Raw genomic sequence first — 14,923 nt, 5'->3', positions numbered from 1 at the left:
TCACATGCTTCCCCAAAACGTCGCGCTGTCAGAACACTGGGAGCTACACACACCAACAAGTCCATACTGCAGGCTGCAGCCAGAACAATTTTCTACATTCAAACATCGACGGCCTCTTCTCTCTAAAAATTCACCAGACCGCTTCTACCACCAGCAAAGAAGTTTCCATCCCTAATTCCTCTGTGATTCCCACTAACCTAAACATTAAGCTGGCATTGAAGGGTGTGAATTACCCCGGCCAATCTGTTCTTTTAAATACAGCTTTTAGCAAGTTTTGAAAGGAGAAGAGCAGAACTTGCTATGCCAATAATATCGAGTCTTCTGTGGCGAAGTGGTTTTTGCATAGAAAACAAAGCGGTCAGTTGAAGAGGAATAATATCAGTACTTTGTTTAAAACTGTGTGTAAAAAGCTGTCTCTTTATCATTAACAATAAGTTGTAAAACGTGAATGGGGAGTGACAGTCTTCAAGTTTGTGAGAAGATCGCGCCCTGGTGGAATAAAGGCACGAACAGCTTACAGCACCTAGAATTACCAGGAAGTATTTAGAGTAAAACGGTTTCTAAAAGCTGCCTTTATGAAAGAGAGAAAAAATATATATATATATATATAAAATAGTAAAATGGAAGGGGAGTGATAGATTTAAATTAATCGTGAAGTGGAGCGCCCCCTGTATAAAGTAAAAGTGAGAAAAGCTTACAGCACCTGGTATTCCCAGGTGGTCTCCCATCCAAGTACTAACCAGACCCTAACCTGCTTAGCTTCCGAGATCAGACGAGATCAGGCGTGTTCAGGGTGGTATGGCCGTAAGCGAGAGATGCCACCAAAAACATCCCTTTTGCATTACACGCCTCTATACATGCCAGTTGGTCCCATTGGATCCTACTAATGTTCTTTTTTTTTTTTTATCTGACTCACACTGCAGCCCCACCATCCAATCGGCAGCGCCGGACCCACACCAAACATTCACCAAAGTACTCAGCCGGCAGCCTACCACAATTATTCCATTCTTTCCGCATCCGCACGCTTCCTTCTTTTTAACTCCTTTTCACTACCGCACAGGTTAATCGCCGCACGTCCCCCGCCGGCAAACATTACTCCTTTGCCTACTGCATGCAGGCTTCTCTTAACGACCCTCTGTTATCAACTCCGCTAACAGCCACAAAATCTCCGCCGCACGAAGCCCACTGGTAGCTGCTGAATCACATGCTTCCCCAAAACGTCGCGCTGTCAGAACACTGGGAGCTACACACACCAACAAGTCCATACTGCAGGCTGCAGCCAGAACAATTTTCTACATTCAAACATCGACGGCCTCTTCTCTCTAAAAATTCACCAGACCGCTTCTACCACCAGCAAAGAAGTTTCCATCCCTAATTCCTCTGTGATTCCCACTAACCTAAACATTAAGCTGGCATTGAAGGGTGTGAATTACCCCGGCCAATCTGTTCTTTTAAATACAGCTTTTAGCAAGTTTTGAAAGGAGAAGAGCAGAACTTGCTATGCCAATAATATCGAGTATTCTGTGGCGAAGTGGTTTTTGCATAGAAAACAAAGCGGTCAGTTGAAGAGGAATAATATCAGTACTTTGTTTAAAACTGTGTGTAAAAAGCTGTCTCTTTATCATTAACAATAAGTTGTAAAACGTGAATGGGGAGTGACCGTCTTCAAGTTTGTGAGAAGATCGCGCCCTGGTGGAATAAAGGCACGAACAGCTTACAGCACCCAGAATTACCAGGAAGTATTTAGAGTAAAACGGTGTGTAAAAGCTGCCTTTATGAATGAGAGAAAAAAAAAAATATATATAAAATAGTAAAATGGAAGGGGAGTGATAGATTTAAATTAATCGTGAAGTGGAGCGCCCCCTGTATAAAGTAAAAGTGAGAAAAGCTTACAGCACCTGGTATTCCCAGGTGGTCTCCCATCCAAGTACTAACCAGACCCTACCCTGCTTAGCTTCCGAGATCAGACGAGATCGGGCGTGTTCAGGGTGGTTATGCCCTAAGCGAGAAATGCCACCAAAAACATCCCTTTTGCATTACACGCCTCTATACATGCCAGTTGGTCCCATTGGATCCTACTAATGTTCTTTTTTTTTTTTTATCTGACTCACACTGCAGCCCCACCATCCAATCGGCAGCGCCGGACCCACACCAAACATTCACCAAAGTACTCAGCCGGCAGCCTACCACAATTATTCCATTCTTTCCGCATCCGCACGCTTCCTTCTTTTTAACTCCTTTTCACTACCGCACAGGTTAATCGCCGCACGTCCCCCGCCGGCAAACATTACTCCTTTGCCTACTGCATGCAGGCTTCTCTTAACGACCCTCTGTTATCAACTCCGCTAACAGCCACAAAATCTCCGCCGCACGAAGCCCACTGGTAGCTGCTGAATCACATGCTTCCCCAAAACGTCGCGCTGTCAGAACACTGGGAGCTACACACACCAACAAGTCCATACTGCAGGCTGCAGCCAGAACAATTTTCTACATTCAAACATCGACGGCCTCTTCTCTCTAAAAATTCACCAGACCGCTTCTACCACCAGCAAAGAAGTTTCCATCCCTAATTCCTCTGTTATTCCCACTAACCTAAACATTAAGCTGGCATTGAAGGGTGTGAATTACCCCGGCCAATCTGTTCTTTTAAATACAGCTTTTAGCAAGTTTTGAAAGGAGAAGAGCAGAACTTGCTATGCCAATAATATCGAGTCTTCTGTGGCGAAGTGGTTTTTGCATAGAAAACAAAGCGGTGAGTTGAAGAGGAATTATATCAGTACTTTGTTTAAAACTGAGTGTAAAAAGCTGTCTCTTTATTATTAACAATAAGTTGTAAAACGTGAATGGGGAGTGACAGTCTTCAAGTTTGTGAGAAGATCGCTCCCTGGTGGAATAAAGGCACGAACAGCTTACAGCACCTAGAATTACCAGGCAGTATTAAGAGTAAAACGGTTTCCAAAAGCTGCCTTTATGAAAGAGAGAGAAAATATATATATATATATATATATATATAAAATAGTAAAATGGAAGGGGAGTGATAGATTTAAATTAATCGTGAAGTGGAGCGCCCCCTGTATGAAGTAAAAGTGAGAAAAGCTTACAGCACCAGGTATTCCCAGCTGGTCTCCCTTCCAAGTACTAACCAGACCATACTCTGCTTAGCTTTCAAGATCAGGCATGTTCAGGGTGGTATGGCCGCAAGCGAGAGACACTACCCAAAACTGTCCTTTTGCATTACACGCGTCTATACATGCCAGTTAGTCCCATTGGATCCTACTCCTGGTTTTTTTTTTTTTTTTATCTGACTCACACTGCAGCACCACCATCCAATCGGCAGCGTCGGACCCACACCAAACATTCACCAAACTACTCAGCCGGCAGCCTACCACAATTATTCCATTCTTTCCGCATCCACACACTTCCTTCTCTTTAAGTCCTTTTCACTACCTCACAGGTTAATCGCCGCACGTCCCCCGCCGGCAAACATTACTCCTTTGCCTACTGCATGTAGGCTTCTCTTAACGACCCTCTGATATCAACTCCGCTAACAGCCACAAAATCTCCGCCGCAAACAGCCCACTGGTAGCTGCTGAATCACATGCTTCCCCAAAACGTCGCGCTGTCAGAACACTGGGAGCTACACACACCAACAAGTCCATACTGCAGGCTGCAGCCAGAACAATTTTCTACATTCAAACATCGACGGCCTCTTCTCTCTAAAAATTCACCAGACCGCTTCTACCACCAGCAAAGATGTTTCCATCCCTAATTCCTCTGTGATTCCCACTAACCTAAACATTAATCTGGCATTGAAGGGTGTGAATTACCCCGGCCAACCTGCTCTTTTAAATACAGCTTTTAGCGAGTTTTGAAAGGAGGAGAAGAGCAGACCTTGCTATGCCAATAATATCGAGTCTTCTGTGGTGAAGTGGTTTTTGCATAGAAAACAAAGTGGTGAGTTGAAGAGGAATTATATCAGTACTTTGTTTAAAACTGTGTGTAAAAAGCTGTCTCTTTATTATTAACAATAAGTTGTAAAACGTGAATGGGGAGTGAAAGTCTTCAAGTTTGTGAGAAGATCGCGGCCTGGTGGAATAAAGGCACGAACAGCTTACAGCACCTAGAATTACCAGGCAGTATTTAGAGTAAAACGGTTTCTAAAAGCTGCCTTTATGAAAGAGAGAATATATATATATAAATAAAATAGTAAAATGGAAGGGGAGTGATAGATTTAAATTAATCGTGAAGTGGAGCGCCCCCTGTATAAAGTAAAAGTGAGAAAAGCTTACAGCACCTGGTATTCCCAGGTGGTCTCCCTTCTAAGTACTAACCAGACCATACTCTGCTTAGCTTCCAAGATCATGCGTGTTCAGGGTGGTATAGCCGTAAGCAAGAACCGCTAACAAAAACAGCCCTTTTGCATTACACGCCTCTATACATGCCAGTTAGTCCCATTGGATCCTACTCCTGTTTTTTTTTTTTTTTTTTTTTTTTTTTATCTGACTCACACTGCAGCCCCACCATCCAATCGGCAGCGCCGGACCCACACCAAACATTCACCAAACTACTCAGCCGGCAGCCTACCACAATTATTCCATTCTTTCCGCATCCGCACACTTCCTTCTTTTTAACTCCTTTTCACTACCGCACAGGTTAATCGCCGCACGTCCCCCGCCGGCAAACATTACTCCTTTGCCTACTGCATGCAGGCTTCTCCTAACGACCCTCTGTTATCAACTCCGCTAACAGCCACAAAATCTCCGCCGCACGAAGCCCACTGGTAGCTGCTGAATCACATGCTTCCCCAAAATGTCGCGCTGTCAGAACACTGGGAGCTACACACACCAACAAGTCCATACTGCAGGCTGCAGCCAGAACAATTTTCTACATTCAAACATCGACGGCCTCTTCTCTCTAAAAATTCACCAGACCGCTTCTACCACCAGCAAAGAAGTTTCCATCCCTAATTCCTCTGTGATTCCCACTAACCTAAACATTAAGCTGGCATTGAAGGGTGTGAATTACCCCGGCCAATCTTTTCTTTTAAATACAGCTTTTAGCAAGTTTTGAAAGGAGAAGAGCAGAACTTGCTATGCCAATAATATCGAGTCTTCTGTGGCGAAGTGGTTTTTGCATAGAAAACAAAGCGGTCAGTTGAAGAGGAATAATATCAGTACTTTGTTTAAAACTCTGTGTAAAAAGCTGTCTCTTTATCATTAACAATAAGTTGTAAAACGTGAATGGGGAGTGACAGTCTTCAAGTTTGTGAGAAGATCGCGCCCTGGTGGAATAAAGGCACGAACAGCTTACAGCACCTAGAATTACCAGGAAGTATTTAGAGTAAAACGGTGTGTAAAAGCTGCCTTTATGAAAGAGAGAAAATAAAAATATATATATAAAATAGTAAAATGGAAGGGGAGTGATAGATTTAAATTAATCGTGAAGTGGAGCGCCCCCTGTATAAAGTAAAAGTGAGAAAAGCTTACAGCACCAGGTATTCCCAGCTGGTCTCCCTTCCAAGTACTAACCAGACCATACTCTGCTTAGTTTTCAAGATCAGGCATGTTCAGGGTGGTATGGCCGCAAGCGAGAGACACTACCCAAAACTGTCCTTTTGCATTACACGCGTCTATACATGCCAGTTAGTCCCATTGGATCCTACTCCTGGTTTTTTTTTTTTTTTTATCTGACTCACACTGCAGCACCACCATCCAATCGGCAGCGTCGGACCCACACCAAACATTCACCAAACTACTCAGCCGGCAGCCTACCACAATTATTCCATTCTTTCCGCATCCACACACTTCCTTCTCTTTAAGTCCTTTTCACTACCTCACAGGTTAATCGCCGCACGTCCCCCGCCGGCAAACATTACTCCTTTGCCTACTGCATGTAGGCTTCTCTTAACGACCCTCTGTTATCAACTCCGCTAACAGCCACAAAATCTCCGCCGCAAACAGCCCACTGGTAGCTGCTGAATCACATGCTTCCCCAAAACGTCGCGCTGTCAGAACACTGGGAGCTACACACACCAACAAGTCCATACTGCAGGCTGCAGCCAGAACAATTTTCTACATTCAAACATCGACGGCCTCTTCTCTCTAAAAATTCACCAGACCGCTTCTACCACCAGCAAAGATGTTTCCATCCCTAATTCCTCTGTGATTCCCACTAACCTAAACATTAATCTGGCATTGAAGGGTGTGAATTACCCCGGCCAACCTGCTCTTTTAAATACAGCTTTTAGCGAGTTTTGAGAGGAGAAGAGCAGACCTTGCTATGCCAATAATATCGAGTCTTCTGTGGTGAAGTGGTTTTTGCATAGAAAACAAAGTGGTGAGTTGAAGAGGAATTATATCAGTACTTTGTTTAAAACTGTGTGTAAAAAGCTGTCTCTTTATTATTAACAATAAGTTGTAAAACGTGAATGGGGAGTGAAAGTCTTCAAGTTTGTGAGAAGATCGCGGCCTGTTGGAATAAAGGCACGAACAGCTTACAGCACCTAGAATTACCAGGCAGTATTTAGAGTAAAACGGTTTCTAAAAGCTGCCTTTATGAAAGAGAGAATATATATATATAAATAAAATAGTAAAATGGAAGGGGAGTGATAGATTTAAATTAATCGTGAAGTGGAGCGCCCCCTGTATAAAGTAAAAGTGAGAAAAGCTTACAGCACCTGGTATTCCCAGGTGGTCTCCCTTCCAAGTACTAACCAGACCATACTCTGCTTAGCTTCCAAGATCATGCGTGTTCAGGGTGGTATAGCCGTAAGCAAGAACCGCTAACAAAAACAGCCCTTTTGCATTACACGCCTCTATACATGCCAGTTAGTCCCATTGGATCCTACTCCTGTTTTTTTTTTTTTTTTTTTTTTTTTTTTTTTATCTGACTCACACTGCAGCCCCACCATCCAATCGGCAGCGCCGGACCCACACCAAACATTCACCAAACTACTCAGCCGGCAGCCTACCACAATTATTCCATTCTTTCCGCATCCGCACACTTCCTTCTTTTTAACTCCTTTTCACTACCGCACAGGTTAATCGCCGCACGTCCCCCGCCGGCAAACATTACTCCTTTGCCTACTGCATGCAGGCTTCTCTTAACGACCCTCTGTTATCAACTCCGCTAACAGCCACAAAATCTCCGCCGCACGAAGCCCACTGGTAGCTGCTGAATCACATGCTTCCCCAAAACGTCGCGCTGTCAGAACACTGGAAGCTACACACACCAACAAGTCTATACTGCAGGCTGTAGCCAGAACAATTTTCTACATTCAAACATCGACGGCCTCTTCTCTCTAAAAATTCACCAGACCGCTTCTACCACCAGCAAAGAAGTTTCCATCCCTAATTCCTCTGTGACTCCCACTAACCTAAACATTAAGCTGGCATTGAAGGGTGTGAATTACCCCGGCCAATCTGTTCTTTTAAATACAGCTTTTAGCAAGTTTTGAAAGGAGAAGAGCAGAACTTGCTATGCCAATAATATCGAGTCTTCTGTGGCGAAGTGGTTTTTGCATAGAAAACAAAGCGGTCAGTTGAAGAGGAATAATATCAGTACTTTGTTTAAAACTGTGTGTAAAAAGCTGTCTCTTTATCATTAACAATAAGTTGTAAAACGTGAATGGGGAGTGACAGTCTTCAAGTTTGTGAGAAGATCGCGCCCTGGTGGAATAAAGGCACGAACAGCTTACAGCACCTTGAATTACCAGGAAGTATTTAGAGTAAAACGGTTTCTAAAAGCTGCCTTTATGAATGAGAGAAAAAAAAAATATATATATATATATATAAAATAGTAAAATGGAAGGGGAGTGATAGATTTAAATTAATCGTGAAGTGGAGCGCCCCCTGTATAAAGTAAAAGTGAGAAAAGCTTACAGCACCTGGTATTCCCAGGAGGTCTCCCATCCAAGTACTAACCAGACCCTAACCTGCTTGGCTTCCGAGATCGGATGAGATCGGGCGTGTTCAGGGTGGTATGGCCATAAGCGAGAGACGCTACCAAAAACAGCCCTTTTGCATTACACGCGTCTATACATGCCAGTTAGTCCCATTGGATCCTACTCCTGGTTTTTTTTTTTTTTTTATCTGACTCACACTGCAGCACCACCATCCAATCGGCAGCGCCGGACCCACACCAAACATTCACCAAACTACTCAGCCGGCAGCCTACCACAATTATTCCATTCTTTCCGCATCCGCACACTTCCTTCTTTTTAACTCCTTTTCACTACCGCACAGGTTAATCGCCGCACGTCCCCCGCCGGCAAACATTACTCCTTTGCCTACTGCATGCAGGCTTCTCTTAACGACCCTCTGTTATCAACTCCGCTAACAGCCACAAAATCTCCGCCGCATGAAGCCCACTGGTAGCTGCTGAATCACATGCTTCCCCAAAACGTCGCGCTGTCAGAACACTGGGAGCTACACACACCAACAAGTCCATACTGCAGGCTGCAGCCAGAACTATTTTCTACATTCAAACATCGACGGCCTCTTCTCTCTAAAAATTCACCAGACCGCTTCTACCACCAGCAAAGAAGTTTCCATCCCTAATTCCTCTGTGATTCCCACTAACCTAAACATTAAGCTGGCATTGAAGGGTGTGAATTACCCCGGCCAATCTGTTCTTTTAAATACAGCTTTTAGCAAGTTTTGAAAGGAGAAGAGCAGAACTTGCTATGCCAATAATATCGAGTCTTCTGTGGCGAAGTGGTTTTTGCATAGAAAACAAAGCGGTCAGTTGAAGAGGAATAATATCAGTACTTTGTTTAAAACTGTGTGTAAAAAGCTGTCTCTTTATCATTAACAATAAGTTGTAAAACGTGAATGGGGAGTGACAGTCTTCAAGTTTGTGAGAAGATCGCGCCCTGGTGGAATAAAGGCACGAACAGCTTACAGCACCTAGAATTACCAGGAAGTATTTAGAGTAAAACGGTTTCTAAAAGCTGCCTTTATGAATGAGAGAAAAAAAAAATATATATATATAAAATAGTAAAATGGAAGGGGAGTGATAGATTTAAATTAATCGTGAAGTGGAGCGCCCCCTGTATAAAGTAAAAGTGAGAAAAGCTTACAGCACCTGGTATTCCCAGGAGGTCTCCCATCCAAGTACTAACCAGAACCTACCCTGCTTGGCTTCCGAGATCAGACAAGATCGGGCGTGTTCAGGGTGGTATGGTCGTAAGCGAGAGATGCTACCAAAAACAGCCCTTTTGCATTACACGCGTCTATACATGCCAGTTAGTCCCATTGGATCCTACTCCAGTTTTTTTTTTTTTTTTATCTGACTCACACTGCAGCCCCACCATCCAATCGGCAGCGCCGGACCCACACCAAACATTCACCAAACTACTCAGCCGGCAGCCTACCACAATTATTCCATTCTTTCCGCATCCGCACACTTCCTTCTTTTTAATTCCTTTTCACTACCGCACAGGTTAATCGCCGCACGTCCCCCGCCGGCAAACATTACTCCTTTGCCTACTGCATGCAGGCTTCTCTTAACGACTCTCTGTTATCAACTCCGCTAACAGCCACAAAATCTCCGCCGCACGAAGCCCACTGGTAGCTGCTGAATCACATGCTTCCCCAAAACGTCGCGCTGTCAGAACACTGGGAGCTACACACACCAACAAGTCCATACTGCAGGCTGCAGCCAGAACAATTTTCTACATTCAAACATCGACGGCCTCTTCTCTCTAAAAATTCACCAGACCGCTTCTACCACCAGCAAAGAAGTTTCCATCCCTAATTCCTCTGTGATTCCCACTAACCTAAACATTAAGCTGGCATTGAAGGGTGTGAATTACCCCGGCCAATCTGTTCTTTTAAATACAGCTTTTAGCAAGTTTTGAAAGGAGAAGAGCAGAACTTGCTATGCCAATAATATCGAGTCTTCTGTGGCGAAGTGGTTTTTGCATAGAAAACAAAGCGGTCAGTTGAAGAGGAATAATATCAGTACTTTGTTTAAAACTGTGTGTAAAAAGCTGTCTCTTTATCATTAACAATAAGTTGTAAAACGTGAATGGGGAGTGACAGTCTTCAAGTTTGTGAGAAGATCGCGCCCTGGTGGAATAAAGGCACGAACAGCTTACAGCACCTAGAATTACCAGGAAGTATTTAGAGTAAAACGGTTTCTAAAAGCTGCCTTTATGAATGAGAGAAAAAAAAAAATATATATATATAAAATAGTAAAATGGAAGGGGAGTGATAGATTTAAATTAATCGTGAAGTGGAGCGCCCCCTGTATAAAGTAAAAGTGAGAAAGGCTTACAGCACCTGGTATTCCCAGGAGGTCTCCCATCCAAGTACTAACCAGACCCTACCCTGTTTGGCTTCCGAGATCAGACGAGATCGGGCATGTTCAGGGTGGTATGGCCGTAAGCGAGAGATGCTACCAAAAACAGCCCTTTTGCATTACACGCGTCTATACATGCCAGTTAGTCCCATTGGATCCTACTCCAGTTTTTTTTAATTTTTTTATCTGACTCACACTGCAGCCCCACCATCCAATCGGCAGTGCCGGACCCACACCAAACATTCACCAAACTACTCAGCCGGCAGCCTACCACAATTATTCCATTCTTTCCGCATCCGCACACTTCCTTCTTTTTAACTCCTTTTCACTACCGCACAGGTTAATCGCCGCACGTCCCCCGCCGGCAAACATTACTCCTTTGCCTACTGCATACAGGCTTCTCTTAACGACCCTCTGTTATCAACTCCGCTAACAGCCACAAAATCTCCGCCGCACGAAGCCCACTGGTAGCTGCTGAATCACATGCTTCCCCAAAACGTCGCGCTGTCAGAACACTGGGAGCTACACACACCAACAAGTCCATACTGCAGGCTGCAGCCAGAACAATTTTCTACATTCAAACATCGACGGCCTCTTCTCTCTAAAAATTCACCAGACCGCTTCTACCACCAGCAAAGAAGTTTCCATCCCTAATTCCTCTGTGATTCCCACTAACCTAAACATTAAGCTGGCATTGAAGGGTGTGAATTACCCCGGCCAATCTGTTCTTTTAAATACAGCTTTTAGCAAGTTTTGAAAGGAGAAGAGCAGAACTTGCTATGCCAATAATATCGAGTCTTCTGTGGCGAAGTGGTTTTTGCATAGAAAACAAAGCGGTCAGTTGAAGAGGAATAATATCAGTACTTTGTTTAAAACTGTGTGTAAAAAGCTGTCTCTTTATCATTAACAATAAGTTGTAAAACGTGAATGGGGAGTGACAGTCTTCAAGTTTGTGAGAAGATCGCGCCCTGGTGGAATAAAGGCACGAACAGCTTACAGCACCTAGAATTACCAGGAAGTATTTAGAGTAAAACGGTTTCTAAAAGCTGCCTTTATGAATGAGAGAAAAAAAAATATATATATATAAAATAGTAAAATGGAAGGGGAGTGATAGATTTAAATTAATCGTGAAGTGGAGCGCCCCCTGTATAAAGTAAAAGTGAGAGAAGCTTACAGCACCTGGTATTCCCAGGTGGTCTCCCATCCAAGTACTAACCAGACCCTACCCTGCTTAGCTTCCGAGATCAGACGAGATCGGGCGTGTTCAGGGTGGTATGGCCGTAAGCGAGAGATGCTACCAAAAACAGCCCTTTTGCATTACACGCATCTATACATGCCAGTTAGTCCCATTGGATCCTACTCCTGTTTTTTTTTTTTTTTATCTGACTCACACTGCAGCCCCACCATCCAATCGGCAGCGCCGGACCCACACCAAACATTCACCAAACTACTCAGCCGGCAGCCTACCACAATTATTCCATTCTTTCCGCATCCGCACACTTCCTTCTTTTTAACTCCTTTTCACTACCGCACAGGTTAATCGCCGCACGTCCCCCGCCGGCAAACATTACTCCTTTGCCTACTGCATGCAGGCTTCTCTTAACGACCCTCTGTTATCAACTCCGCTAACAGCCACAAAATCTCCGCCGCACGAAGCCCACTGGTAGCTGCTGAATCACATGCTTCCCCAAAACGTCGCGCTGTCAGAACACTGGGAGCTACACACACCAACAAGTCCATACTGCAGGCTGCAGCCAGAACAATTTTCTACATTCAAACATCGACGGCCTCTTCTCTCTAAAAATTCACCAGACCGCTTCTACCACCAGCAAAGAAGTTTCCATCCCTAATTCCTCTGTGATTCCCACTAACCTAAACATTAAGCTGGCATTGAAGGGTGTGAATTACCCCGGCCAATCTGTTCTTTTAAATACAGCTTTTAGCAAGTTTTGAAAGGAGAAGAGCAGAACTTGCTATGCCAATAATATCGAGTCTTCTGTGGCGAAGTGCTTTTTGCATAGAAAACAAAGCGGTCAGTTGAAGAGGAATAATATCAGTGCTTTGTTTAAAACTGTGTGTAAAAAGCTGTCTCTTTATCATTAACAATAAGTTGTAAAACGTGAATGGGGAGTGACAGTCTTCAAGTTTGTGAGAAGATCGCGCCCTGGTGGAATAAAGGCACGAACAGCTTACAGCACCTAGAATTACCAGGAAGTATTTAGAGTAAAACGGTTTCTAAAAGCTGCCTTTAGGAATGAGAGAAAAAAATATATATATATATATAAAATAGTAAAATGGAAGGGGAGTGATAGATTTAAATTAATCGTGAAGTGGAGCGCCCCCTGTATAAAGTAAAAGTGAGAAAGGCTTACAGCACCTGGTATTCCCAGGAGGTCTCCCATCCAAGTACTAACCAGACCCTACCCTGCTTGGCTTCCGAGATCAGACGAGATCAGGCGTGTTCAGGGTGGTATGGCCGTAAGCGAGGGATGCTACCAAAAACAGCCCTTTTGCATTACACGCGTCTATACATGCCAGTTAGTCCCATTGGATCCTACTCCTGTTTTTTTTTTTTTTATCTGACTCACACTGCAGCCCCACCATCCAATCGGCAGCGCCGGACCCACACCAAACATTCACCAAACTACTCAGCCGGCAGCCTACCACAATTATTCCATTCTTTCCGTATCCGCACACTTCCTTCTTTTTAACTCCTTTTCACTACCGCACAGGTTAATCGCCGCACGTCCCCCGCCAGCAAACATTACTCCTTTGCCTACTGCATGTAGGCTTCTCTTAACGACCCTCTGTTATCAACTCCGCTAACAGCCACAAAATCTCCGCCGCACGAAGCCCACTGGTAGCTGCTGAATCACATGCTTCCCCAAAACGTCGCGCTGTCAGAACACTGGGAGCTACACACACCAACAAGTCCATACTGCAGGCTGCAGCCAGAACAATTTTCTACATTCAAACATCGACGGCCTCTTCTCTCTAAAAATTCACCAGACCGCTTCTACCACCAGCAAAGAAGTTTCCATCCCTAATTCCTCTGTGATTCCCACTAACCTAAACATTAAGCTGGCATTGAAGGGTGTGAATTACCCCGGCCAATCTGTTCTTTTAAATACAGCTTTCAGCAAGTTTTGACAGGAGAAGAGCAGAACTTGCTATGCCAATAATATCGAGTCTTCTGTGGCGAAGTGGTTTTTGCATAGAAAACAAAGCGGTCAGTTGAAGAGGAATAATATCAGTACTTTGTTTAAAACTCTGTGTAAAAAGCTGTCTCTTTATCATTAACAATAAGTTGTAAAACGTGAATGGGGAGTGACAGTCTTCAAGTTTGTGAGAAGATCGCGCCCTGGTGGAATAAAGGCACGAACAGCTTACAGCACCTAGAATTACCAGGAAGTATTTAGAGTAAAACGGTTTCTAAAAGCTGCCTTTATGAATGAGAGAAAAAAAAAAATATATATATAAAATAGTAAAATGGAAGGGGAGTGATAGATTTAAATTAATCGTGAAGTGGAGCGCCCCCTGTATAATGGAAAAGTGAGAAAGGCTTACAGCACCTGGTATTCCCAGGTGGTCTCCCATCCAAGTACTAACCAGACCCTACCCTGCTTAGCTTCCAAGATCAGACGAGATCGGGCGTGTTCAGGGTGGTATGGCCGTAAGCGAGAGATGCTACCAAAAACAGCCCTTTTGCATTACACGCGTCTATACATGCCAGTTAGTCCCATTGGATCCTACTCCTGTTTTTTTTTTTTTTTATCTGACTCACACTGCAGCCCCACCATCCAATCGGCAGCGCCGGACCCACACCAAACATTCACCAAACTACTCAGCCGGCAGCCTACCACAATTATTCCATTCTTTCCGCATCCGCACACTTCCTTCTTTTTAACTCCTTTTCACTACCGCACAGGTTAATCGCCGCACGTCCCCCGCCGGCAAACATTACTCCTTTGCCTACTGCATTCAGGCTTCTCTTAACGACCCTCTGTTATCAACTCCGCTAACAGCCACAAAATCTCCGCCGCACGAAGCCCACTGGTAGCTGCTGAATCACATGCTTCCCCAAAACGTCGCGCTGTCAGAACACTGGGAGCTACACACACCAACAAGTCCATAATGCAGGCTGCAGCCAGAACAATTTTCTACATTCAAACATCGACGGCCTCTTCTCTCTAAAAATTCACCAGACCGCTTCTACCACCAGCAAAGAAGTTTCCATCCCTAATTCCTCTGTGATTCCCACTAACCTAAACATTAAGCTGGCATTGAAGGGTGTGAATTACCCCGGCCAACCTGTTCTTTTAAATACAGCTTTTAGCAAGTTTTGAAAGGAGAAGAGCAGAACTTGCTATGCCAATAATATCGAGTCTTCTGTGGCGAAGTGGTTTTTGCATAGAAAACAAAGCGGTCAGTTGAAGAGGAATAATATCAGTACTTTGTTTAAAACTGTGTGTAAAAAGCTGTCTCTTTATCATTAACAATAAGTTGAAAATGTGAATGGGGAGTGACAGTCTTCAAGTTTGTGAGAAGATCGCGCCCTGGTGGAATAAAGGCACGAACAGCTTACAGCACCTAGAATTACCAGGAAGTATTTAGAGTAAAA

At 44.1% G+C, this 14,923-nt stretch overlaps 8 non-coding genes and 1 pseudogene across 8 annotated transcripts; all 9 read right to left on the bottom strand.

Annotated features, from left to right (window-relative positions):
* Nucleotides 1–691: 691 nt before the first annotated feature.
* On the bottom strand, nt 692–810 carry LOC125735120 (5S ribosomal RNA). Its single transcript, XR_007394419.1, has one exon. It is a non-coding gene; the product is annotated as a 5S ribosomal RNA (ribosomal RNA).
* Nucleotides 811–1,886: 1,076 nt separating this feature from the next.
* LOC125736748 (5S ribosomal RNA) lies at nt 1,887–2,005 on the bottom strand. Its single transcript, XR_007396019.1, has one exon. It is a non-coding gene; the product is annotated as a 5S ribosomal RNA (ribosomal RNA).
* Nucleotides 2,006–6,664: 4,659 nt separating this feature from the next.
* On the bottom strand, nt 6,665–6,773 carry LOC125732322 (5S ribosomal RNA; annotated as a pseudogene).
* Nucleotides 6,774–7,873: 1,100 nt separating this feature from the next.
* Nucleotides 7,874–7,992, bottom strand: LOC125734729 (5S ribosomal RNA). Its single transcript, XR_007394032.1, has one exon. It is a non-coding gene; the product is annotated as a 5S ribosomal RNA (ribosomal RNA).
* Nucleotides 7,993–9,072: 1,080 nt separating this feature from the next.
* Nucleotides 9,073–9,191, bottom strand: LOC125729003 (5S ribosomal RNA). Its single transcript, XR_007389546.1, has one exon. It is a non-coding gene; the product is annotated as a 5S ribosomal RNA (ribosomal RNA).
* A 1,080-nt stretch (nt 9,192–10,271) lies between these two features.
* LOC125734210 (5S ribosomal RNA) lies at nt 10,272–10,390 on the bottom strand. The gene has a single exon (XR_007393532.1). It is a non-coding gene; the product is annotated as a 5S ribosomal RNA (ribosomal RNA).
* Nucleotides 10,391–11,469: 1,079 nt separating this feature from the next.
* LOC125736682 (5S ribosomal RNA) lies at nt 11,470–11,588 on the bottom strand. The gene has a single exon (XR_007395956.1). It is a non-coding gene; the product is annotated as a 5S ribosomal RNA (ribosomal RNA).
* Nucleotides 11,589–12,667: 1,079 nt separating this feature from the next.
* LOC125733756 (5S ribosomal RNA) lies at nt 12,668–12,786 on the bottom strand. The gene has a single exon (XR_007393093.1). It is a non-coding gene; the product is annotated as a 5S ribosomal RNA (ribosomal RNA).
* Nucleotides 12,787–13,862: 1,076 nt separating this feature from the next.
* LOC125733366 (5S ribosomal RNA) lies at nt 13,863–13,981 on the bottom strand. Its single transcript, XR_007392711.1, has one exon. It is a non-coding gene; the product is annotated as a 5S ribosomal RNA (ribosomal RNA).
* Nucleotides 13,982–14,923: the final 942 nt, after the last annotated feature.

The sequence above is a fragment of the Brienomyrus brachyistius genome, chromosome 2, assembly GCF_023856365.1.
Source record: "Brienomyrus brachyistius isolate T26 chromosome 2, BBRACH_0.4, whole genome shotgun sequence".
In the NCBI taxonomy this organism is placed as follows: Eukaryota; Metazoa; Chordata; class Actinopteri; order Osteoglossiformes; family Mormyridae; genus Brienomyrus; species Brienomyrus brachyistius.
The sequence above is the reverse complement of the archived record's forward strand: the minus strand, read 5'-3'. Positions and strand labels throughout refer to the sequence as shown.